The sequence below is a fragment of the Cupressus sempervirens genome, chromosome 10, assembly GCF_028749045.1.
Source record: "Cupressus sempervirens isolate cs-2001-9-10 chromosome 10, ASM2874904v1, whole genome shotgun sequence".
Taxonomy (NCBI): Eukaryota; Viridiplantae; Streptophyta; class Pinopsida; order Cupressales; family Cupressaceae; genus Cupressus; species Cupressus sempervirens.
This window is the reverse complement of record NC_143127.1, coordinates 477,153,811-477,179,672: the sequence shown is the minus strand read 5'-3', so window position 1 is coordinate 477,179,672 and position 25,862 is coordinate 477,153,811.

Below are 25,862 nucleotides of genomic sequence, written 5' to 3'. Positions count from 1 at the left end.
GAAAACCATTACAAGTTTGAATAAATACGTTCAATTTTTCATTAAAATTATGTTGCAAACTTTTCATAAAGGGGTTTTCTTCTGTAATAGCATTGACTAAGAAGGTAGGATCAACATGACAACCACAAGTGGGTACCTCAATAATTTTAGTATAAATATAAAAGGGACCATCAGGAGCATTAATAGTCTCAGAATTATCAAAGGTAATAAAAAGTTCCTAAGGTCATTTTTTCTTAGGTTGTTGTCGAGGTTTAGGTTGAGGCTTCAATTTAGGCTTAGGTTTTAGTTGAGGTGGAGCTGAAACTTGAGATTGAAGCGAAGGTTGAGACTAAGGTGGAGATATAGATCGAACCATGTGCTTCACTTGATTAAGCACATGATTAAGATCATTCATCTTTGAATCATATATAGTATCCATAGAAGATGTTAGGTTCACCAAAATGAATAGAAAGAAAATAAGGGTTCCTTTTATTAATCCTAATTTCCAAAAGGAATTATCCAAATTGATTTAGCACAAGAAAGTGATCAATGCATCAATGGATCATGTGATGGAGAATAGGGAGAAAGGAGGTTCAATAGCCTTTCTATTTTTAGGAGTATGTGCTCAAATCCTAAAATAGATAAAATAAAAATACTAACCTTGAATCTGGAATGTGTTTTTTTATGGTGTCTATGTATAGTTTTGAGGAATTTTGCAAAATATTTTGGACTAGGAATGTCGAGATGGAGAAAACCTAGAAATCTTTTGTCTTTTTGAAGGGAGGTCAACCTTGACCCAAATAGCAGGGCACAATCTTACCTCTATGCACAATTGTACCCAAAAAAGTCAACCTTGACCTACACTGCTCCAAAAAAATTTATTTTTGTAGATATCACAAATTTGATGAAAAGAGTATCCAAATTTGCTCTTCAATTTGTTGTTCCACACTTGTATCTATAAGAAAAATGGATTGTTTATTTGGATGGGGGGTTTGCCTTGGTCAAACCCAGTTTCGAATCAACCTTAAAATGTAATTGAAATTGAAATATGTATAAACAAAGTAAATGGAACTACTCACCTTCCTTATATTGAAATCCTTGTGGAGGATTTGAATCCTTGAATGCACAATTATGGATGCTCCAAATAAATGTAGAATTAGATGTAGAATGTATCAAATCAATGGCATTAGATCTTCAACACCAATCTTGAATGTATCTTTGCATAGAAAAAAGTTTGAATAAATATGGATGGAGAAATCTTCAATAAGAGGGCTCCATAGAGATTGAATCCTTCAAGGGCTAATAATGAATCTCTTGATGAATTGGATGCTTGAACACTTGAATGCTTGAATGCTTGATAGATAGTAAAACTTCACTTCATAGTAGGTGGATTCAATTCATAAAAGGTAGATAATAACTTCTCTCATAGAAAGTGGATGGATTGTAGATAGATTGTAGATGTTAAAATTAGGGAAGAAGTCTTCCTTATATAGAGATTAGGGGCACTAACTCCTGGAGAAGGTCAACATAGGAGTATTAAATGCCATTTAATCTTAACTCCTAGAAGTAGACCTAGATTAAATTTAATTTAAAATCTACCATTTTCAAACCTGACATAGCTGACCTAGAAGTGGGAAAAGAAACTTTCTAAAGCTTGAGATCCCAAAACTTTCAAAAATTGAAAAATGAACCTAGGGTCAAGGATGAGGTTGACCCTACCCTAGGTCAAGGTTGAGGTTATCCTTGACCTAGTTTAGATTCAAGGTTGGCCTTGACCTAAAAGTTCATCCTTGACCAAAAATTCAAAGTCCTTTGTTTCGCAAGGCAAGTTGTCAGAAATAGGCAAGAAATAGAGAGAGAGAGAGAGAGAGAGAGAGAGAGAGAGAGAGAGAGAGAGAGAGAGAGAGAGAGAGAGAGAGAGATGGGAAAAACAACCAAATCCATGCAAAGACCCATTCAAGGTGCTTGAAATGACCCTAGCCACTTACTTGGAGGGCTAAACACTCTTAACAGGGAAGTGCTTCCATTTTAAGATGATAATATTGTAATTCATGGAAAAGACTTGCATTACAAAAGATAAAGATGGAAAGCTAATTGAAACAGGTGCAAGATCTAGAGGTAATGTATTTTAGTTGAATCCCACTAAGATGACATGATTGGTTGCTAAAGTGGATAATAGTTGGTTATGGTATAGAATATTTTGTCATATAAACTTTGATAACATCATGAAGGTTAGCAACACATTTGCAATTAGAGATTTGCCAAAGATAATAAAGCCTATTAATATTGTTTGCAAAGAATGTATCATCGCTAAATAGAAGAAAGTATCATTTCCCAGCAAGAAGTTCACTACTACAGAGATGTTGGAGATTGTTCATAGAGATTTGAGTGGCCCTACCAGGACAAGAGGATTCTATGGAAAAAGGTATTTCATGATTTTTGTTGATGATATCACTAGAATGATGTGGGTATCATATCTTAAAGATAAATCTAAAGTATTTGAGAAGTTTAAGATATTTTAAGATAGAGTTAAGAATTGAATTTGGTGTTAAGTTAAATCATTTGAGATCAGATAGAGGAGGAGAGTTTACCTCTAGAGAATTTAACATGTTTTGTAAAGAGAATGGAATTAAGAGACAGTTATCTTTACCCAAGACCCCTAAGCAAAATGGGATTTTTGAAAGAAGAAACATATCAGTATTAGACACAGCAAGAGAAATAATATTTGAGAATGATGTATCTAAGACATTTTGGAGAGAAGCAATAAATACAACAATGTACACCATCAATAGAATACATATTAGAAAAGGTGTGAATAAGACCCCTAATGAATTATGATTTCATCATTCACCTTCAATAAAGTATTTTAGGATTTTTGGAAGCAAGTGTTACATAAGGACAGATGATGATGTTTGTAAGTTTGATCCAAGAAGCAATGAAGGTATGTTTCTTGGTTATTCATTGAAAATCAAAGCTTATAGATGTTTTAATCATAGAACCAAAAAAATAATTGAATTTCCAAATGTAAAAGTTGATGAAAATTTTGGAAATAAGGAAAAGATGATGGATTACAATTCTGATGAAGAAGAAGAAAATACTAGAATTGTTACACAGAATGTAGAAGTTTTTTTTAAGACCAACAATGATCTACAAAATGATGTGAAAATTGTTGAGCAAAGTGGAGAACATCAATCTGAACCAAGAGAAGAATTAAGAGTTGAGATAGAACATGACAAAGAATCACCCTCTAGAGTAGATAATTGGGAACAAAGACAAAGGAGTGATGATAAGTGTAGGACCAAAAAAATTGTTTAAATGCATAACATACTATGAGAAAATCACAAAACTCAATCAACATGCATTAGCACCCACTAGTCTACCATGAAAGCCAAACTAATTAAGAAAGCAATAGAAACCCCCTTTTTCATTTGTAGCTCCCCTGTTCTTCTTTCTTCTCCAAATGATTGTAGCTCCAATTCGCATATAGTGCACACAAGGTTGAAGCCAAAGCCTATGATGTGGATCATGCCATGAGAATACTTGAAGTGTGATTTTATGAGAGAGAGAGAGAGAGAGAATGCAACATGCAAAGAAGTAGAGACTCAAAGACTCAAAGATTTGGATTTTCAAAACTTCAGCATTCAAGGATTCAAGGACCCAAAATGAGACAAAGAGTGTTCATTTTATCATTTTCACGTAGGGTGAGAGCATTGGATTTGTCACCCATAGACATGTGATGTGGCAAGAGATTCCTATGATGCATATGAAAGAATATGCCAAAAGTAAGATTCTATGACACATAAGAGTCAAATTTGGAAGAGAATCTATGACGCGTCATAAGATTGCTCAACCCACTTAAAGCCAAGAATCTATGATGCATAAGCCAAATAGGGACATGCGTAAGAGGTAATAATATTTGATTATGACAAATCTCAGCCACGTGTCAAAGGAGGATCCACGAGGTGTCACATCCAAGTGTCATGATGATGCAATATTTTATGGAATATTTGAATTAAAAATCCTCTTATTCCACAAAATAAGAATTAGTAGAAAATGGATTTAATGACGAAAAATGAAACTTAGGAAATTAAGAATTTCCATGGTTTGTCGATAATGAATCAATTAATTAATAAAATTAATTAATTGAGGATGATAATTGGGAAGAATAACTAGAAAGAATAGGATTAAATTATGGGTTATTTAATCCTATAGAGAAAATTAGCAGATGATTGGCCAAATTGATTAAATGAATGCGACCGTATCTTTTGATGAAAATGTGATGATGATGGATATCGAATAAGATGATGAAAAGGTAGACCAAAACCATGGTCAAATTAATTGATAAATCAAAATTGATAACATGCCAAGGACACATGACATGAATAAATTGATATGTAACATTTAACCTACATTGTGAATGCTACAGGATTGAAATTGGTTGATAAGGTTCGATCATAATAACACTGACGAACATTGTCAATATTATTAAAATGGTTGATGATGCCATGATCTGACATTGAAGCCCTCAACAACATCAAATATTGAACTACATGAATGATATTTTGACCTAGCACTGAGAGCCATGACAGGACTAAGGTTAGATTGATAAGATTGATAAGTTGATAGGTTTCCAAGGCACTGAAAGCCACAAAAATGCCTAGGAGCGGATAAATGATGATTGATTTGAGATGTTTGATATGTTTTGGGTTGATTAGGACTAATTTTGAGTGATTCTGAGTTGATTTGGGGTGATTTTGAGTTGATTTGATATGATTCTGAGTTGATTTGATATGATTCTGAGTTGATATGAAATTGATACGAAAGGGGATACAAATGACAAAATATGGTCAATCTGGCCAAAAGATCAAAGTTAGTAGAATGATAAAATGGGATAAATTAGTATGAAGAAGTTATGAGGTCATAGATGTGAACCATTTTTGAGCATCTACATTTTGCCCCTCTTTGATACAATGTGATTTAGAGTGTTGTATCAAAGAATAACTGATGAGAAAGCTACAACATGCCCTAGTAGGGATGATATATATGGGTGCCCCCTCAAGAAATTGACTAAGATAAGCATATGATAAGTCAATTTATCAACAACAAGAATAAAAAACCATAGCAATTGACGGAATGAAAATTAGAGCTAAAATGTGAAAGTTATGAGGCCTAGAGTGCAGAACAGGGTCAATCTATAGCCTAAGAATAATTGCATGGGTTACCACTCAAAAAAGAAAAAAAATGATTAAAATGATAGTTCATTTTGTTTGTAATGAAGATATGAATCCAACGCAACTAACGGATTGCAATTTTGAGTTAAAATGCAAAAGTTATGGTCTCCAGAGTGCAACATAGGGGCTCTGAGAGCAGTTCTGGGTATCCTAGGTCCCCAACTGCGCCCAAAACTCAACCGAGTGCATCATTGATGCACTTGGTAATACCAATTGTGCCATGACAGTACCAAGTGCATCAATGATTCACTTGGGAAGCCCAAGTGGTCTCAAAAAGTGTAAAATGTACCCGAGAAGGCCCTGGGGGCCAAAATCAACATGACGGGGGGCAACAGGGAGCCCAAGAGTAATTACAAGGATTACCACTCCATACAGTGACCAAATAATGAAAAATGATAGCTCATTTTTTTCACAAGGAAGATATGAGTCCAATGCAACTAACGGTTCATAAATCAAAGTTGAAACGCAAAAGTTATCGGCTTTGGAGTGCAACATAGGGGCTCTGAAAGAAGTTTTGGGTATCCTAGGTCCCCAACTACGCCCAAAACTCAACCAAGTGTGTCATTGATGCACTTGGTAAGCCCAAGTGCACCATGACTGTACCAAGTGCATCAATGATGCACTTGGAAAGCCCAGCTGCACCCTGAAAGTGTAGATTGCACCTTAAAAGGCTCCGGGGCGCAAAATCAGCCCTATTGGACTCAGAATGACCCAAAATTGTGCGTGCATGCCCAAAATGATGGAAAGATGTCATAACATGAGGGAAATCATCAAAATGGTCATATTTGGTCAAAGATGATGAGACAAAAGTCAGATTGAGGTTGAACAAGATGGAAAGCCATAGAAAGTTGATTGAAAGTGCAGGATGATGCAGGAATGCATGAATGCGAGATGAAGATGATTTGGTGAATCGAAAGACATGATTATGGTGATGGAGAATGAGATGAAGAAGAAAGATGAGACAAGGAGATTTTAGTATGATGGAAATACTTTTGCTTCTAGAAAGTGCACTATATGTCAAATGGAGCTTTATTTTGATATGGCAAAGGGAATGCAACGCATCATGGCATAAAGGGCCAGAGCGCAAATGCAAGCCTTTTGCGTAAACAAGCACGATGCAGACAAAGAATGACCTTGTCCTTTCTAAGGCATATGTACATGCCCCAGACTCTCAAAGGTACATTGTAATAGACAGAAATGGAAAAAGATGACCATGAACCATCCTGGCCACTCTCATAGATCAATTTATATCATTGAGTAGCATAGGGACATGATCAAAGAAAAAACAAAGAAAAAATAAATCACTCACTAAACAGTGTGTGCCAACAGCTATTCTTGTCCATTATTATGTTCATGTTAATCTTTTAGGTGTGTAGATAGTATTCGACATGTTGATAATGTGATAGTTCTTGTTGTGGATTCAGTTGATAAGTTCATAGTGACTAGTTGGATTGATTGTTGGTTCATGTTGCACAGATATTGTGATTGGTACTAAAGTGTAGCGCTTTGATTTTGAGTCTACAAAGTGCAAGTTTGGATGCAAAAGGCATGGTTATCCACAGTGAACATCTAGAAGGTTTATTGCAAATTTTTGACGAGTTTTGTGATTTTTAGGGTTTTGTGGAGATATTTGATTTTTTTGTGTAATTGATTTCTTCAGGTCATTTTACATTTTTTAGGTTTTTTTCAAGACACTTTATGATTTTTAGGGATTTTTTCAGGATTGTATTTGAATTTTTTAAGGATTTTTTCAGGACATTATGTGATTTTTATTGATTTTTTTAGGATCGTATTTGAATTTTTAAGGATTTTTTCAGGACATTATGTGGTTTTTAGTGAATTTTTTCAGGATCATATAAGCATATACAAGTGTTAGCTCCAATCTGTTATGCGATAGATCCAGTGGATAAAAAGTACTTTAGGGATATTCCCCTAGTTCAAATTCAAACTCATGCACCATGTAGGTAATATGCCCCCAGACAAGACGCAAACTATGTACAAAGGCCAATGACAGAGTGTGTGTGCAGATTGGTGATGCTTAGGCAAGGTAATAAAGGACATTAACCAGTTCGTGAGTTATGATAAGGGACCAAGGATGTCATGCAATATGAAGGGTATGATCAAGGAATGATAGAGGGGGAAAAGACCAAATGGAATCCTGATAGATGGAGGAGCAATAATTGATTACACATGGCACCTGTTTGTCAGGTTTTCACCATGGTACTTGCCCAAAGCACCTGTTTGCCAAGTTTTCACTTTTGGATGGAATTTTTCTCTTGACTCAAAATTTCGTGCCAAGATGCCTGTTTGCCAGGTTTTCATCAAGGCATCCTTTTTTTTTTTTTTGACATTTTTCAATTTTGTTTTTTGGTATTTTTTCAGGACTTTTAGATAGAATCAAGTGTAGTACTTGCGAAGATGCATGTTGTTGATGGACATGGGAAATGGTTCACCCTCTGGAGTTGCAAGCTGATATACTCCATATCTGAAAGATGCAGTAATGATATAAGGTCCTTCCCAATTTGGCTCAAATTTGCCTTGTTTTTCTCTGTGTTGTTGTGTCTTGTAATTCATCTTTCAGACCAGATCACCTACCTCAAAATTATGACCTCAGACTTTCTTTTTATAGCTCTATTTGAGTCAATTTTGGTAAGCTTGCAAGTGTTTCAAGGTATCTCATCTTGGTTCATCAAGCATTTTCAGTTCATGAAGCCTAGATATTCGGTAGTTTTCATCATCAACAACATCTTGTAGGGATACTCTTAATGATGGAATTTCAACTTCAATGCGAAGTATGGCCTCAGTGCCATAGATAAGAGAGTATGGTGTTGCACCAGTAGGAGCATAGACACTTGTTTGATATGCCCAAAGAGCTGGATTTAGTTGGAGGTGCCAGTCTCAACCCGAATCATTGATAGTCTTTTGGAGAATCTTAATGATGGTCTTGTTAGATGTTTCTTCTTGGCCATTGCCTTGTGGATGGTAAATACTAGAATATCCATGGTATATGTTGTACTTCTCACAAAGCGTGTCTACATCTTTGTATCAAAATGGAGTACCATGGTCACTAATAATAGCCAAGGGGACTCCATACTGACATATGATATAGTTTAGAATAAACCTAGAGATCTGATGCCAGTGGTGAAGGTCAAGGGGATAGCTTCAACCCACTTGGTAAAATATTTTGTTGCCATGATAATGGACTTGTGACCATCAGAGGATGGAGGAGAAATAGCTTTGATGAGATCAAATGCCCATTGTGAAAAGGGCCATGGTGATATGACTGGTTGCAATTCTTGTGCTGGTGCATGGATTAGATTGCTATTTATCTGACACTTATGGCATGTTTTGGCAAAGTCGTGGGCATCTTGTTCCATGGTGGGCCAATAATACCTAGCTCTGACAAGCTTCTTGGCTAGACTCAGACCATTGAAATGGCCTCCACATATACCTTTGTGAACCTCATGCAAGGTAGTTTTAGCTTCTTTCGAGTCAAGGCATCTGAGAAGGGTTTGGTCAAAAGATCTTTTGTAAAGGGTGTCACCGATGATGACATATCTAGTGGCTTGACAAATAAAGGCTCGTCGGTCATTTTTGGATAAGTTGAGTGGTAGGATTTGGGCATGTAGGTAATCATAAATGTCTTGATACCAAGGAGAGTTGGGACCAACAAGTTCACACACAAACTCAGATTGGGAGAGCTCAAATGCTGGGATCAAAAGTTGCTCAACAAGGAATTCACAAAATTCCACATTTTGAGGCATATCAATCATAGAAGCGATGGTAGCCATACCATCAAATTGCTTGTTGTGTATTCTTGATAGCTGATGAAAAGATATAGTAACAAATTTAGACTTAAGGAAGTCTGCCATCTGCTTGTAGGGCATTAGTTTATCATCTTTGGTTTCATAGTCATCATTAACTTGGTGGATGACCAACTAGGAATCCCCAAAGACTTGTAAATGTTGAATGTTCCATTGGATAGCTATCTTGAGCCCTATGATCAGTGCCTCATAATCTGCTATGTTGTTTGTACAGTGAAATGCAATCCTATATGACTTGGGGATTATGTCTCCTTGAGGAGTGATAAACATAATGCCAACTCCTAAACCATTTCGTGTATGTGATCCATCAAAATAAAGCTTCCATTTGTTACCTACATCCATGTGAAATATGGCTTCATCTGGAAAGTCTATTAACATGGGATGATCATCTAACATAGGCACTTCTATTAATTGATCTGCTATCACTTGCCCTTTGATTGCTTTTTTGTCTACATATTCTATGTCAAATTCACTAAGGACCATGACCCATTTGGCTAAGCGTCCTATGAGAGTAGACCTACTAAGGAGATATTTCAGTGGATCAATCTTAGAGATGAGCATTGTTTTCTGATGGAGCAATTAATGTCTAAGCTTTTGGGTTGCAAAGACAACAGCAAGGCATGCTCGTTCAATTAGTGAATAATTTAGCTCATAGCCCACAAGTGTTCTACTGATGTAATATATGGCTCGCTCTCTTCCTTGTTCATCATTTTGTGCTAGGAGAGCTTGTAATGTTGTATCTATAGTAGATATATATAAGATAAATGGTTTTCTTGGAATAGGAGCCATTAAAACTGGTGGATGTAGAAGATAATCCTTGAGTTGTTGGAAAGATTCTTGGCACTGCTTATTCCATTGAAAGGATACTCCTTTACGTAAGAGGTATTGAAAGGAGTGACACTTATCGGCCAATTATGCAATGAATCTGTAGATAGACTGCAATCTTCCTTGTAGCCCTCTTAGTTTTTTTATATTTGTTGGAGGAGGCATGTCAAGTATTGCTTTTACTTTCTCAAGATCCAATTCAATGCCTCGTTGAGAAACAATGTAGCCTAGGAGCTTTCCAGAGACAACTCCAAATACACACTTTTTTGGATATAGATGAAGCTTATAGCTTTCCATTCTGGTGAATATCTGATCTAGGATGCCCAAGTGTTCTTTCCTTTTATAGGATTTGCAAAGTAAATCATCAACATAGTCTTCCATGAGGATGTGCATGAAATCATGGAAGATGGTAGTCATTGCTCTTTGATATGTTTCCCCAGCATTTTTAAGACCAAATGGCATGACATTCCAGTAGTATGTTCCCCAAGGACATGTGAAAGCTATCTTGTGTTCATCCTCAAGGGTGATTCTTATTTGATTATAGCCAGAAAATCCATCCATTAGTGATAACATCTCATACCCAGCTATCATGTCTACAATGATATCTATATTTGGTAGAGGAAAATCATCCTTGGGATATGCCTTGTTAAGATCATGAAAATCGGTGCATATTCGGATGCCCCCAGAGTGTTTGCTTATTGGTACTAGATTAGATATCCACTCTGCATAATCAATGGGTCTTATGAAGCCGGCATCCAATAGTTTCTTTAATTTAGCTTTGACAAGGAGAGCCACTTGAGGATGCATTTTCCTCAACTTTTGCTTTACTGGTTTCATTCCTATTTTTAGTGGTAAGTGATGAAGGACTGGTTTAGGATCTAATCCGGGCATATCTGCGTAAGACCAAGCAAAGTTGATCTACCTCTCTAGAAAAAATCTAATAAATTCATCCTTCTCTTCTGGTGATAATGAGGCCACAAAGTGTATGATTTTGGGGTTGTTAGGGGTTCCCAGATTAATCTCTTCTGTCATTTCCACAAGTAATGCTGATTTTTCCTTTAATGGGAGTGTGTCCAATCTTCCATCCTCAAGCGCATCAGAGAGGTTTTCACCCTTGGATACATCCTTTATTTTTACTTTTTTATGGTCTAATGGTGCCTTTCGATTTTCACCAAGAGACCTATTTGTGTCTTTTTTCGTTAGTTTCTCAATTTTGTGACTGGAAGATGGAGTTGACTCCCCAAAATATGCCATGATGTTTAGATTAATGGAAAATCTAGACTTGTGATCACCTTCTGGTACATCTTCATGGAGCTCAAAGAATTTTGCGATGGCATCATCATTTTCAAACTAATCAAACATTGGTGGTCCTTGTTGGTCCCAATCAATAAGTTCAGGGAAAACTAAGGAAATGCCATCATCAGTGTTGAATAAGCTTTGGTCCAAGGCATATATATGGATATTTGCTTCATTGATTTCATCGGGATCATGTTTAGAATTAGGAGGGCTTGGATCCCAAAATGTTTCGATCCAAGGTGAAGAGTTGGTTTGAGTGACAGGTGGATTAACATATTTATCTTCAATGGGTAAGCTATCTAGGTCTACAAACATATGATCAAGACCAAAGGAGGTATCAAGATTGTCAATGTTAGATAAAGATTGGGTGGGTTTGGGTTGATTATTCTTAGATTCCTTGTCATCGTTTGAAGCATTCACCTCCTTAGATGAGGATGACTCAGTATTAGGAAGACCCAAAATAAATGGTTTGAATACAAGTCCCAAGCTATGAGGTTGTCCTGATGCAGTAGTGGGTTGAACAATGCCTTGTTTTTGAAGTCCTAGACCACTACATCCATCATGTCCCTTTTTCTGCATGATGGTGAATCCAGGTCCATACCTGTTAGGGGATATGGGAGTAATTTCTTGTTCTGCTTTAGCCTTTTCAATCCATGTAGAGGTATTTTCATAGATGTGGTTTTCATGTAGCCCGCCTCCACTAGTGAATGCCATAGAAGGTCTATTTTGAAGTGAAAACTTAGGCTTGTTTTGTATAAGTTGAGGTTTACCATATGAATTGTGGGATAAAGGAAGTTTCCCAATGTGAAAGGCATGAGACATGGAGTACTCACTGCAACCTTGGTCTTGTATTTTAAGCTTTCCTTTGGCTACGAGTGTGAGTGTGGAAGGATCAACATACTTGGAGGACTCTAGTGGATTTACTACATGGTTTGTTGGGACTTGGTATGTAGTGGTTCCTCTAAGATTGGCACAGAACTGGAAGGGATCTGGATCACCAAGGATGGTTACCTCTATATAATTATAGGAGAACTTTAGGCATTGGTGATATGTAGAAGGAATCGCTTTCATAGCATGGATCCATGGGCGGCCTAGTATAATGTTGCAGTTCATTTCTATATCTAGGATTTGGAATAAAGTGTTCTCAGTAGCTAGACCAACTCTGATAGGTAAGATGATAACCCCTGTAGAGAAACGCTCACCATCATCATAGGCTTTGATTGTGATCCTTTGAGAGGGATCCACATCATTTTCAGAATACCCCAAACCTTTGACTACTTTAAGTGTACAAATATTTAGCCCCACTCCTCCATCTATCAAGACACGTTTGACTCTAACATTGCAGACAAAGACTTCAAGGTGGAGGGGATCATTGTGGTTAGATTTTTCCTTAGGAATATCTTAGGGTGAAAATGTGATATGTTGTGATGCGGATAGGTTCCCAACCATGGCTTGGAATTGGGTAACATCCATGTTATCTGGGACTATTGACTCTTTAAGGGCTTGCTCCAAGATCTTTTGGTGTTGGGGGGATGCACGCAGTCGGTCCAAAATGGATATTTGTGCAGGCATTTTGCCAAGTTGTTCAACAAGGCTATAATCAGCTGAAGTAGGAGCAGTAGGTCTAGATGGGGGTACAGGTCTAGTAGAAGCAGTAGGTCTAGATGGGGCTCCAAGTAGGGTGATCTTGCTATGACATGTAGTGATAGCACAATGAGGGTCTTCAGCCTTCAATGTGAATTTGGATATGCGAAAGTCAGACTCATTAAAGCAATTGATGGTGTAGTCATAGCCGGTGTGTGTGTAATTCACATTACATTGTGAGTTTGAGTTTGAACTTGATGGTTTCTCTTTGTCGTGATTACCCAAAGGATCTTTGAAAATAGTATGATTAGAGTTGGATGCTAACGGTGATGGATCAACTATGATTACACCATCATCAATAAGGTCTTGTATTACATGTTTCAGTTGGAAGCATGATGAAGTCTTGTGTCCTTTGGTGCGATGGTAATCACAATACTTTTTGTCATCCCACCAATTTTCTTTAGTTACTGGTTCATCTTTGATCGAAGGTAATTGTAGGAAGTTATTACTCAGTAACTATTGTAATGCAGTCTCAAGTCGTATTCCCAATGCTGTGAATTTCCTATCTTTGGTTCTAGGATATCTTTTGTCTTGTGTGGAAGTCTTAGTTTTCTATTGTTGAGGTATTGTTTCATTAGGAGTTTGTGAATTTGTGGGGTTTGCACCTTTCAAAGTCAATTGAGGTTGTGTTGTGCTAATTGTGCGGGCATCCACAATGCCATCATTAGTCACATTCTTGTTTTTGGAGAAAAAATTTGGCTTGTCATTAGACGAGTTGGTATTGGTATTGTCCTTGTTTGTCTTGAGGATTCCCTTATGGATAAGAGCATCTTCAATACTAGCCCCTTTTTTCATCAGTTTAGAAATGGTGCTTGGGCTCTTGATTTTAAGTTTATACATTAAGTTGGGGACTAAGTTTTCAATGCACAAGTTTACTTGTTGTTCTTCAGGAATGTCTAGTGAGCATTGACTAACTAAGCTTCTCCAATGGAGTAAGAATGTGATGAATGGCTCTCCTACCTTCTATTTAATTGAGCACAAATAAAAAAGTGTCACCTCATTTTTAATGTTAAAGGAAAAGTGGGAGATAAATTTGTCTATTAGCTCTGACCAAGATTTGATATTACCAAGAAGTTTGGAGTACCATTCAAGTGTAGGCCCACCTAGAGAACGAGGGAACAATCTCATAAGGTAAGTGGGCTCATCGCTAAGTTTGGTACATGAAGAAAAAAATTCTCAGATGTGATCAATAGGGTTTCCTTTTCCTTGGTATTTTTCAAACCTTGGAGCCTCAAAGTGTTTTGGGAATGGAGGCATATATAGACTTTTATCGAATGGGTTAGGACATAGGTCCCTTTCCATATATAGAGCCTATTTCTTTTGGACTCCCAATGTCTCGACTTGTTTGGAAAGTTGTTTGAATTGTTGTAATAGTTCTTCATTGGGGTTTTTCATGATGGTCTTTCCTTCAAGTCTTTTGTGTCTATGAGTAGACCGTTTGCTATGGCGAGAACTATGTCTACTTGGTTCTGACATTTCTATGTCTAATGAGTTTGATGAAGTGTCACTGGGTGGTGGAGGTATGTTGGCACCTCGAAGACAAAAAGGTCCTTGTTGTTGGGGTACTTTTTGTGGTATTTGATGTGGCACTTGTTGTGGGATTGACTGCGATTGTTGTACCATGTTTTGTTGTTGTGCCATGTGTTGTGGTTGTTGTTGGGATACCTCTATTGGTTGTATTTGAGACCATGTGTGTGCTTGTTGTTGTAGAGGTATTTTTTGAGGTTGTTGTGGCACATGTTGTTTTTATAACAAATGTTTTTGGTATGCGATCTGTTGCTCAAGGCATCTTTGGTATTCCAACTGTTTCTTAAGTTGCTCTTGTTGTTTAGCAATCATCATTTGTTGCTATTGGAATTGCTGCTAAAATTGTTCTTGATAAATTGTGCGTAAGTCAAGTGGGTCCACATGGGATTACATGTTAGGAATGTTGGATGTTTTCCCCACTTGTGGTTGTTGTCGTTGCATTTGATGTTGTTATTGATATGTGGGATGTGTGTCAAGCACATGTAGACTTGGTTGTGGCTTGGAAGTGTTGAGTCCTTGTACCATTGTAGGTTGTTGTTGTCATGGTGGTTGACTAAGTCCTTGAGAATTGAATGTCATGTTTGGATTATGGTTTTGGTACCTTTGTGTGTTAGATGTTCCTGCTTGTGACATCATATTGACTTGACTATGAGATGTGTCCCTGTTGGGAATTCCTTTGTGCATCCATAGGGATGGTTTTACTTGATGTTTCACATGTATTAATGACAGGCTCCATAGCACTTGATGCCATAACACTTGGTAAAGTTAGGAGCAAAGGTGTACTTTGTTGATTTTCCTCCAAAGAAGGTATGTCTAGCATCCCTAGAGCACAATTCCCTTTAGGTGCATCTTGTTGTTGCATCATGTGACTAAAATCAAGTCTTAATGTCCTTTTCGGGTATTTAGGGATTGGTGGTATTTCATCAAACAAGGGGTTAACATTGATGTGTTCAAATGTACTTTGGAGGATTTCAATTGTTCGTTCTTGATGGGACCTTATAGGTGCCATTATTGTGTTTGAAAAATCCAAAGGTTGTTTTCCCTTGTCTAAGTCCAAATTTATCATGGGTTGGATGTTTTCAATTCTTGACTTGGTTTGATTTTTGGACCTAGGACCTTCCAAGTTTGGGTTAAATTTGAAAATTTCTTGTGCTGCCAAACATTTGAAGTTCTTGCAAAAAAAAATTTCTTGACATGCCCTAGCCATTTCTTCACCAGTGATGCCATAATTAGTGTCAGAGTCATCACTTAGGTGTAGAGTACCTTGTTGTATGTTTGATTTGTTAAGTTGGCTGAATTCAAAGGAATGTGATTGTTCATCTTCAGGTGAGGTTGGTACACTTCCTCCTCCTGGTGGCATTGGCATGAATATAGGTTCAAAGTCAGGACTCCATTGAACCATCCCATGTGTGGGGGAAGTGTTTGGAGGAAATCTCATGGTAGGTGTATTTTTCAAGATTTTTTGTGCCATAGCTTGAGGATCTTGCAAATACATGTTCAAGGGGTCTGCTAGTAATGGTTGTGATGCCTCGATTTGGTCTTCATCAAAGGTTTGTTGGATTTTCTTGCTCTTTCTTTGTCTTGGAAAAGGTTTTGGTTGTTCTTGTGCCTCAGAAAACAAAGGTTGATAGAGTTCTTCAGGTCTCTTAGCTGATTGTTTCCTAGTAAGTGATGGCATGATACCTAAGAGTGCAAATGCAATGGAATTTTTGATTGTTTTGGATGATTTAAGAGTGGTGGATATGCAAGATATGAGTGTTTTTGGGATTTTTAATTGTTTAGGAATGTCATGAAATGTGAGGAAATTCTAAATGAATTATGGTTTTGATGTGCAAAGTGCAAATGTCCTAGGGATGTTATGCAAATGCAAATGCAAGGTGTTGTTTTGAAGTTTGACTAGAGGGAATGAAAATGACTCTAAAGTATGCAAAATGGCAATTAGGGTTATGTTTTGGACTTGTTAAGGGTGTTAAAGGTTGATGTATGCAAGGTAGATCATGTAAAGGATGATGTTCTAGGGTTCACAATGATTTTTGGGACATGCAAAATGAGGGTAAATGCTCAAGAAGGTAATTTGGTTGATGGACAATTTGATAGGGTTTGGTAGTGAAAATGATGCTAAGGATTTTGATCAATGTAATATGAAGGGGATATACCACTAGGGTAAGTCAAAATGATGTTTGGGGATTCTAGGGATATGATTATGCTATGACAAGGGTATATGGAAAGTTTTGAACTTAGATAAAACCTTTTGAAAGTATTTTGCCTAAGAGTTTAACCTTGTGATAAAGGACTTTGGATCTTGACTAAAAACTGATAAAAGACAAAAAGATCAAATTGATAAAAGATGAAAAGGTCAAATATATCAAGACATAGATAGATTTTGACCAAATAAAATGATAAGCAAAGAGGTAAAAAGACTAGTCAAGATCCATTATCCGTCAACACTAGGAGATACTCTAAGACTTATTATTTGTCTAGATTTTTGACTAAATTCAAAGGTTTTGGGGGTTCAAAATGATGTTTAGAGGACTCAAAATGGTAGTGATGCAGATTGGATATGTGATACGGACAATTCCTATGATGAAAAAGAGGATTTTGGGTGCAAGATGCGATTTTGGGTCAAGTGCAGAACAGGGAGGTCTAGAGGCTCATAGATGCAGTTTTGGGGTCCTAAAGTGCAATTCGAAGGCCCAAAATGGTCGTGCAGGTACCCAAGTGTCCCCTAATAGTGCCAAGTGCACCCTAATAGTACCAACTATGTCATTGATGCACTTGGAGCCAGTTTGGGCACAGTTGGTAGTTTCTAGGCGCAATTGGTAAGCTAGGAAGAATGTTTGTTGATTCTAAGGGGTATGGTTACCAAACTGACATGCCAGGAAGCCAGCATGCTGGAGTTGATGTTAGGATGGTTTGGGAGATGAAAAATTAATTTTATGACATATAGAAAAATGTCTTAAGTGAAGGTGATGATGATTAGGTGCTATAGAATGCAGATCTGGGCAAGCTAGTGCAAGGGGAGCTAACCAGGTACCTAAGGACACTATTGAAGCCCCAAAATGTTATCTGGAACCCAAAACTAGATCTTAGGACCACCAAGTGTGCCCAGATAGTGTATACTACATCAATGATGTAGTTGGGGCCCAATTGGGCACAGTTGGTAGTTTCTGGGCGCAGTTGGTAAGCTGGGCTGAAACTGAGGCAATTCTGGAAGCTATGGTTTTAGGATTGATGTCACAGAGAGGTAAATGGTAGAGGACAGTGTTAGGGCTATTTTGGATGCTCAAAATGATGATTAGGATACCTGAAATGATGGATAAATTGTTCAAGATGATGAATAGGTATGCAAAGATGCAAGGCGATGAATGCAAAGTGTTGATTCTAAGATGGGAATGCAAAAACTAAGGAAAGTAAATCTGAACCTAAATGGATGCAATATGAAAAGTAATAGATACTAAATGAGGATGAAAATGTCCAATATAAAGTCTATATGATGTAAGAATGAAGCCTAGACTAGGGTGAATGCAAGTGAAATCTATGCAAGTGTGAGATCTACGTTTTGCCAAGCACATTTAAGAGCACAAGTTGCCATGTTTTCCAAGGTTCGAGTGTGTTGAATCAATGTTTGCAAAGTTTGATAAAGGTTGAAATGTTTTGGCAATGTGTGAGGTTTTGACAAGTTCAAATGATATCCAAGGTGTAAATTTAAAAGTTTGGCTTTTCTTGATTATGTTTTACACACACACAAGACACATTAAGACAAGAATAGCTGTTGTAAAAAGTTAACAAACACACCACAACCTAGGCTTTTAGGACTATATCCACTGAATTCCTACTTGAATCGAAGTTTAGCCACACTTATCCAGAGTGGAAAACCTAGGATCTTGGCACCACAGGCTCCCCCTTACAGCACACTCACTTCTCGAGGCTACCAAGATCCGCTTCCCAAGGGGCATGACTTCCAAAGGGACTGTTGCCTCTACTAAGGACCATGAGAATGTAGGATATCTTCACGGGCATGGGTGACCCCTTGAGCCAATGGATAGAAAGGATTTTGGCCACTAAAACATGGTTTTTAATAAGGGCATTATGTTCAGAAAGTGAATGACAAACTTTCACAGAAGGTCTCCCAGCCCTGAGAATTGGGGTTTGACGCACCACAAGGGTACTGGAAGAGAGCTATCATGCAGCAATACCACCGACATAGCTTTCACCGTAATTGAATTTTATATAGTGGCTAGAATGTTGACCTGGCTTTGGCCTGTTACCGCTCTGAGGTCATGCCCTGGCATACCCAATATCGAGTATCTTGGTCCAAGGTAGGCCTCCTATAGAAGTTACACGAATTTCTCTTACACCCAAGATCCACGAATGGTGAGGGGAGAGGATACGTCCAATGCAACTCCTAGGGATCTAACACCATAGACATGCCAGGCAGAAAAGAAAAAGGTTCTTTTTAAGCACCAAACAAAATGTTATCTAATCCAAGAAATCCACACACATAGTTTTGAAAGACACACAAAGTCTTCGACAACGTCTTGCAAACAAAGCATTAGTAGTTTATGATCATGTCTTCATCCCACAATTTCTACATGCTAAAAATAGACCATCAATAACACAAAAATCATCTAATCTATGTCCTAGAGAGTGAAATGAACCTGAAATGTAGATTTTGATTGATGCATGTGCTTACTGTGAACCTAGGTGTGCTCTGACAGTGCAAATTGCTCCCCAAAAGGCCAAAATGGCTTTGAACATCCCCAAGTGTGCCCAAATAGTGTAGACTACATCAATGATGCAGTTGGGGCCTAGTTGGGTGCAGTTGGTAGTTTTAGGGTGCAGTTGGGAAGTCAGGTGCAGGGTGTGGGGAAATGGGTGCCTTGTCAAGAACCAGAAACTAAAATTTTCAAAGCTACACTCCCAAGTGTGCCCAAACAGTGCAGACTACATCAATGACATCGTTGGGGCCCAGATGGGTGTATTTGGTAAGTTGGAAACAGCAAAAAGAGGTTCTGGTGGTTTTTGGGCTCCTAAAACTGCTCCTAGGGGTCCCAAGTGTGCCCTGACAGAGCAGAGTGTGCCCTAGGATAGAAAGCTAATAGAATGCATGAAAAAATAGCATATGAGCATTTTACTGGACCCCCTAATTAACCTAGGTGTAAAAAGGAAGAGAAAATAGTCATTATACCCTTCCAAGTGAGCTCCTTCCTTGTACCTGCAAGCACAAAACAAGAAAACACAAGTTAGATATGCATGTTCACATCGGGTTCACCAAATGTAGGACCAAAAAAATGGGTTAAATGCATAACATACTATGAGAAAATCACAAAACTCAATCAACATGTGTTAGCACCCACTAGTCTACCATGAAAGCCAAACTAATTAAGAAAGCAATAGAAACCCCCTTTTTCATTTGTAGCTCCCATGTTCTTCTTTCTTCTCCAAATGATTGTAGCTCCAATTCGCATATAGTGCACACAAGGTTGAAGCCAAAGCCTATGATGTGGATCATGCCATGAGAATACTTGAAGTGTGATTTTATGAGAGATAGAATGCAACATGCAAAGAAGTAGAGACTCAAAGACTCAAAGATTTGGATTTTCAAAACTTCAGCATTCAAGGATTCAAGGACCCAAAATGAGAGAAAGAGTGTTCCTTTTATCATTTTCATGTAGGGTGAGAGCATTAGATTTGTCACCCACAGACATGCGATGTGGCAAGAGATTCCTATGACGCATATGATAGAATATGCCAAAAGTAAGATTCTATGACACATGAAAGTCAAATTTGGAAGAGAATCTATGATGCGTCATAAGATTGCTCAACCCACTTAAAGCCAAGAATCTATGATGCATAAGCCAAATAGGGACATGCGTAAGAGCTAATAATATTTGATTATGACAAATCTCAGCCAAGTGTCAAAGGAGGATCCATGAGGTGTCACATCCAAGTGTCATGATGATGCAATATTTTATGGAATATTTGAATTAAAAATCCTCTTATTCCACAAAATAAGAATTAGTAGAAAATGGATTTAATGATGAAAAATGGAACTTAGGAAATTAAGAATTTCCATGGTTTGCAGATAATGAATCAATTAATTAATAAAATTAATTAATTGAGGATGATAATTGGGAAGAATAACTAGAAAGAATAGGATTAAATTATGGGTTATTTAATCCTATAGAGAAAATTAGCAGATGATTGGCCAAATTGATTAAATGAATGCAACCATATCCTTTGATGAAAATGTGACAATGATGGATATCGAATAAGATGATGAAAAGGTAGACCAAAACCATGGTCAAATTAATTGATAGATCAAAATTGATAAAATGCCAAGGACACATGACATGAATAAATTGATATGTAACATTTAACCGACATTGTGAATGCTACAAGATTGAAATTGATTGATAAGGTTCGATCATAATAACACTGATGAACATTGTCAATATTATTAAAATGGTTGATGATGCCATGATCTAACATTGAAAGCCTCAAAAACATCAAATATTGAATGACATGAATGATATTTTGACCTAGCACTGAGAGCCATGACAGTACTAAGGTCAGATTGATAAGATTGATAAGTTGATAGGTTTGCAAGGCACTGAAAGCCACAACAATGCCTAGGAGTAGATAAATGATGATTGATTTGAGATGTTTGATATGTTTTGGATTGATTAGGACCAATTTTGAGTGATTCTGAGTTGATTTGGGGTGATTCTGAGTTGATTTGATATGATTCCAAGTTGATTTGATATGATTTCGACTTGATTTGATATGATTCTGAGTTGATATGAAATTGATATGAAAGGGGATACAAATGACAAAATATGGTCAATCTGGCCAAAAGATCAAAGTTAGTAGAATGAGAAAATGGGACAAATTAGTACAAATAAGTGATGAGGTCATAGATGTGAACCATTTTTTAGCGTCTACAATAAGAAATAAAGTTAATGAGGAACTATGTTTGATTTCTCAAGTTAAACTTAAGAGTTCAGATGAAGAATGTAAAGATGATCGTTGAATTCAAGAAATCAAGGAAGAATCAGATCAGATTGTGAAGAATGAGACATGGGAATTAGTTCCAAGACCTAAAGACAAGAATGTTATTGAAACCAAATGGGTATTCAAAAACAAGATGACTAAACAAAGTGAAGTTGTAAGAAACAAGGATAAACTTGTATGAAAAGGATATTCATAGCAAGAAGGAAGAGATTATGAGGAGACATATGCCCCTATAGCTAGAATGGAAATAGTAAGAATGTTCTTAGCTTATGCAAAAACTAACAAGTTCAAAGTGTATCAAATGGATGTTAAATTAGCCTTCCTAAATGGAGAAATTGAAGAAGAGGTATACATTGAATATCTTGAAGGTTTCCCTCTAGAAAAATAGAAAGATATGGTATGTAGATTGAATAAAGCTCTGTATGGTCTAAAGCAAGCACCTAGAATCTAGTATGCAAGGTTGGACAAGTATTTGGCAAAGCTTGGATTTTCTAAAAGGTACGACATATAGTAATCTATATTTGAAAGAAATTGAGAATGGTTTGGTAATAATAGTAATATTTGTTGATGACATAATTTTTGGAGGCAATGATGAAGAAAGTGATAAGTTTTTTGAAAAAATGAAGAATGAGTTTGAAATGAGCATGATATAAGAGATAAAGTTCTTTCTAGGTTTCCATATTGTGTAAAATAGTGATGATATTTTCATTTCACAAGTGAAGTACTTCAAGGACTTGTTGAAGAGATTTGGCTTGGAAAGTTGTAACATGTTGGTACACCAATGATAATTGGTCACAAGTTATCTAGAAAAGATGAAACACCTATAGTTGAGAAGAAAAAGTATTGATCCATGATTGGAGGTTTCCAATATCTAACTCACACTAGACTACATATAGAAAATGCAGTTTGGATTGTAGCTAGATTTCAAGTTGATCCTAAGGAGTATAATTATACAGTATTAAAAAGGATATTCAAATATTTGAAAGGAGCATCTAAATATGGAATATGGTATGATAGATCAAGTTATTTCACTCTATGTTTGTATATTGATGTGGATTGGGAAGCAGTATGGATGATAGAAAAAGTACCAGTGGTGGAGCATTCTTTCTTGGAGAAAGATTGGTTTCTTGGCTAAGCAAGAAACAATATTGTATTTCATATACTACAATTGAGGTAGAATATGTAGCAGCAACAAATAATTTTAATAAAGTTATGTGGATGAAAAATATTCTGAAGAATATTGGGATACAATTTTTAGAACATGTTACCATATATTGTGATAGCACAAGTACAATAAGTATGTTTAAGAATCATGTGTTTCATTCTAAGACTAAGCATGTATCTATTAAGTATGATGTTTTGAGAGAAAAGCTAGTAGAAAAAGAGATCAAATTGGAGTATGTTAGTACTAAAGATCAGATTATAGATATCTTTACAAAGCCCTTACCTAAAGATACATTTTGAGTACTTGAGAGGTATGCTTTGGGTTATGCCCCTACCTACTTTAGAGTGGATGCTACAAAGATTGCATTACTCCAGTGGTACTAAGCACTATTCTTTAACTGGACTAAATGTTGATGCTTCTTGAATGGGGAAGTATCTATGCTGAGAAGATTCATTAAGGACTCTTGGTAATTGGTCTTGAACAGTGCCTTTGGACACTTGAGTTGGTTGATGATATTTGATTGGCATAATGAGAACTTTGTCATTGATGTGAATGGGGAATAAATGTACATGAGAAATACCCTCTAGGTGAATGGGGGAGATATAGTTGAAGGAGGAGAGATGAGCACATCCTTATTCTTCATTAGGGAGATTTAGAAAGATTCATATCTCTATGGGAAAGATATAAAACATGAAGAGTTATGATGTATGGGGAAGAAGCTAAGAGTTTTTTAGTGTGTGAGAAACTAATTCCAATCCTTAAGAAGATGAAAAACATAGCAATGTTCCAGAGGATTTTAGATTTGATTGATTAAGAGGATTTGGAAAGATGAGAGTAACAACATCAACAAAGTTTTTTTTAGTATTCTTGGATCCTAGATGTTTTTCATCTCTGTTTCCATCAATTCCAAAGGGAGAGATTGTTAGCATGCACTTTGATGGTATTCCTTTGGGGAAATATCATTAGAATTGAAGACCACATGGTAGTATTGACATGTTGCATTCATGACTATGTTTGTCATTGATGTGAACATAGCAGTTTTGTCTAAAGATTATCATAATAGAAAACAAAGATTGTGGTCATACAGGCATATTTTTAATGATCAAGTGATGCAAAGTTAAGGACATGTTCCACTTGTGTCCTAATGATGAGGTTAAGTTTGCATAATGTGAGTCAAATACATACAGTAGCTATAAGTGATTTATAGAGAGTGGTGCAAAAATAGAGTACCTATGAAATTATTTATGATGATTGTATTATATCTTCTAATATAGATATAATCTAGATATAGAAAGTTATATAGTGATAGAGGATAGTCTGATGATGACATCAACAAATGCACAATTCTTGAAGTTGCACGTATGACAATTTGTGTAGAGTGTGAGCCGAAAATCCTATTGTAATTACAAAATAATTAATTATCTTATTGTGGTAATATTATTAATTGGGAAAGCCTCCAGGTCAACTGACTCAAGGAATTATTTAAGGATGTCGTATAAAGGAAATTATTTTCCTTGATTGTAAAGTGCGTGTGTGAGGTGCGAAGTGTTTAAGGAAGTGTGAACAAGAGTAGAGTATTTGGTAGATGTGATTAAGTGATCTAGGGGATTATTGGATGTGAATTTATTGATTTGGTATCAAGATCTAAAGGAGTGGAAGTCTGGTTGATAGGAACAAGAAAGAGCAAGGAGAAAAGTACAATTCTATTATTCTTCAAGGAATAATACAGAGATCATTTGGACAATAGGTTCATCGGTCTTTCTCCTAAAATTGTTGGGATAGCGGGTCCATCTACCTTCTACAACTCCTAACAGGGTTGGAATCTCCTAATGGGGATTCAAAGTCTCTGAACAAAGATTGATATATACTGAATTTTTTTCTAGGCTCCTAACAAAGCCCATCCTCTAACAAGGAATATTTATATTAGTACATCATCTTCTTGGTACTATCCCCACTAAGGTTTTCCCTTTGATCAAGGGTTTCCCTAGTTAATATATCTGGTGTTATTGTGCATGAGTATCTTTTTGTGTTTTTTGATTATATTGCTCATGTGGTTAAGATTTAATAAGGTTGATAATTGTGATAATAGTTGGATAACTGATTCACCCCCTCCTTTAGGTTATATTGGTGGACTGTATATTCTAACATGATCAAGATTCTAAGAATCCTATTGCCCAAATATGTCATAATGGTGGTAGTCATCCAAGAGCTCAAAACCATTGACATTATAGAAGTGTCTCTCAACATCGTGATAGGTAAGTTCAATAATTTTGAACTTAGAAAATTTGACAATAGTCAACCAAGGTTGAAACTATGTTCAAGGCCTCAGTTGCATTAGATACAATACTGAGAGAAAGAGGAGAACTAAGCTCATCTAGACACCAAAAGGAGCTAGATAGCCTATATGCTAAAGAAGTGAAAAAAAAAGAGTTGAAGATTCTATTCGCAAAACCAATGGTCAGAGGTAAAGACAAGAGAAGCTTCCTTTATAAGTCTTCAACTACAAAAGGTAGGACAATATGATGCTATATGTCTAGTACCTATTGGAAGAGAGACTAGTGATTGGAGAGAAAGAAACAATTGGAAAGGTTCCAGCAAAAAATCATCAAAGGAAAAAGAAAAGAAGCAATGTTACATCACTAAAGAAGGCATGATTAATGACGATTCAACCAAAAACAAGAAATATTATTAGGATGAAGTATCCTTTGTTTCCATCATAGAATAAAGTGTGGAGAGGGCCTTGATAACAAGTACTAATATGTAAAGAAACTGGATAGTAGATAGCAGTTACTCACATCACATGTCAAGTGATTGGAAACATTTCTACAAGGTTGAGGCCTATGATAGAGGAATGGTGAAGTTCAAAAAAACTTTCCATGCATAGTGATATGTTAATTATTGTAGCTCTAAGTGAATCCACTATATGTGAAGATGTGTATCTAGTGGAATGATTGAAATGTAGCTTGTTGAGTGTGGCTTAGATAATGGACAAAGGATAGAAGTTTGATTTCAAAAAAATGTCTGCAAAAATATTTGATAAGAGAAGAAAGTTGTTGAGTATAGGATAACAAAGAAGAGGTAACATTTTCTACCTTTAAATTTTTGGTAACACTTGTAAGGTTGCTAGAAATGATAATAGCCAATTATGGCATAGGAGTTTGTGTTATACAAATTTTCAAAGCATTATCAAAGTATGAGAAGAACTAGGTAAGGGTTTACCCCTATTACTAAACCTAAAAATGTTATGTGCAAAGATTGATAACTAGGAAAGTTAGAAAGTTCTCTAGCAATTCACTTACTTCAAAACAATGTAATACATTTAGTTCATACTAAATTATATGGTCCAATAAGCACAAA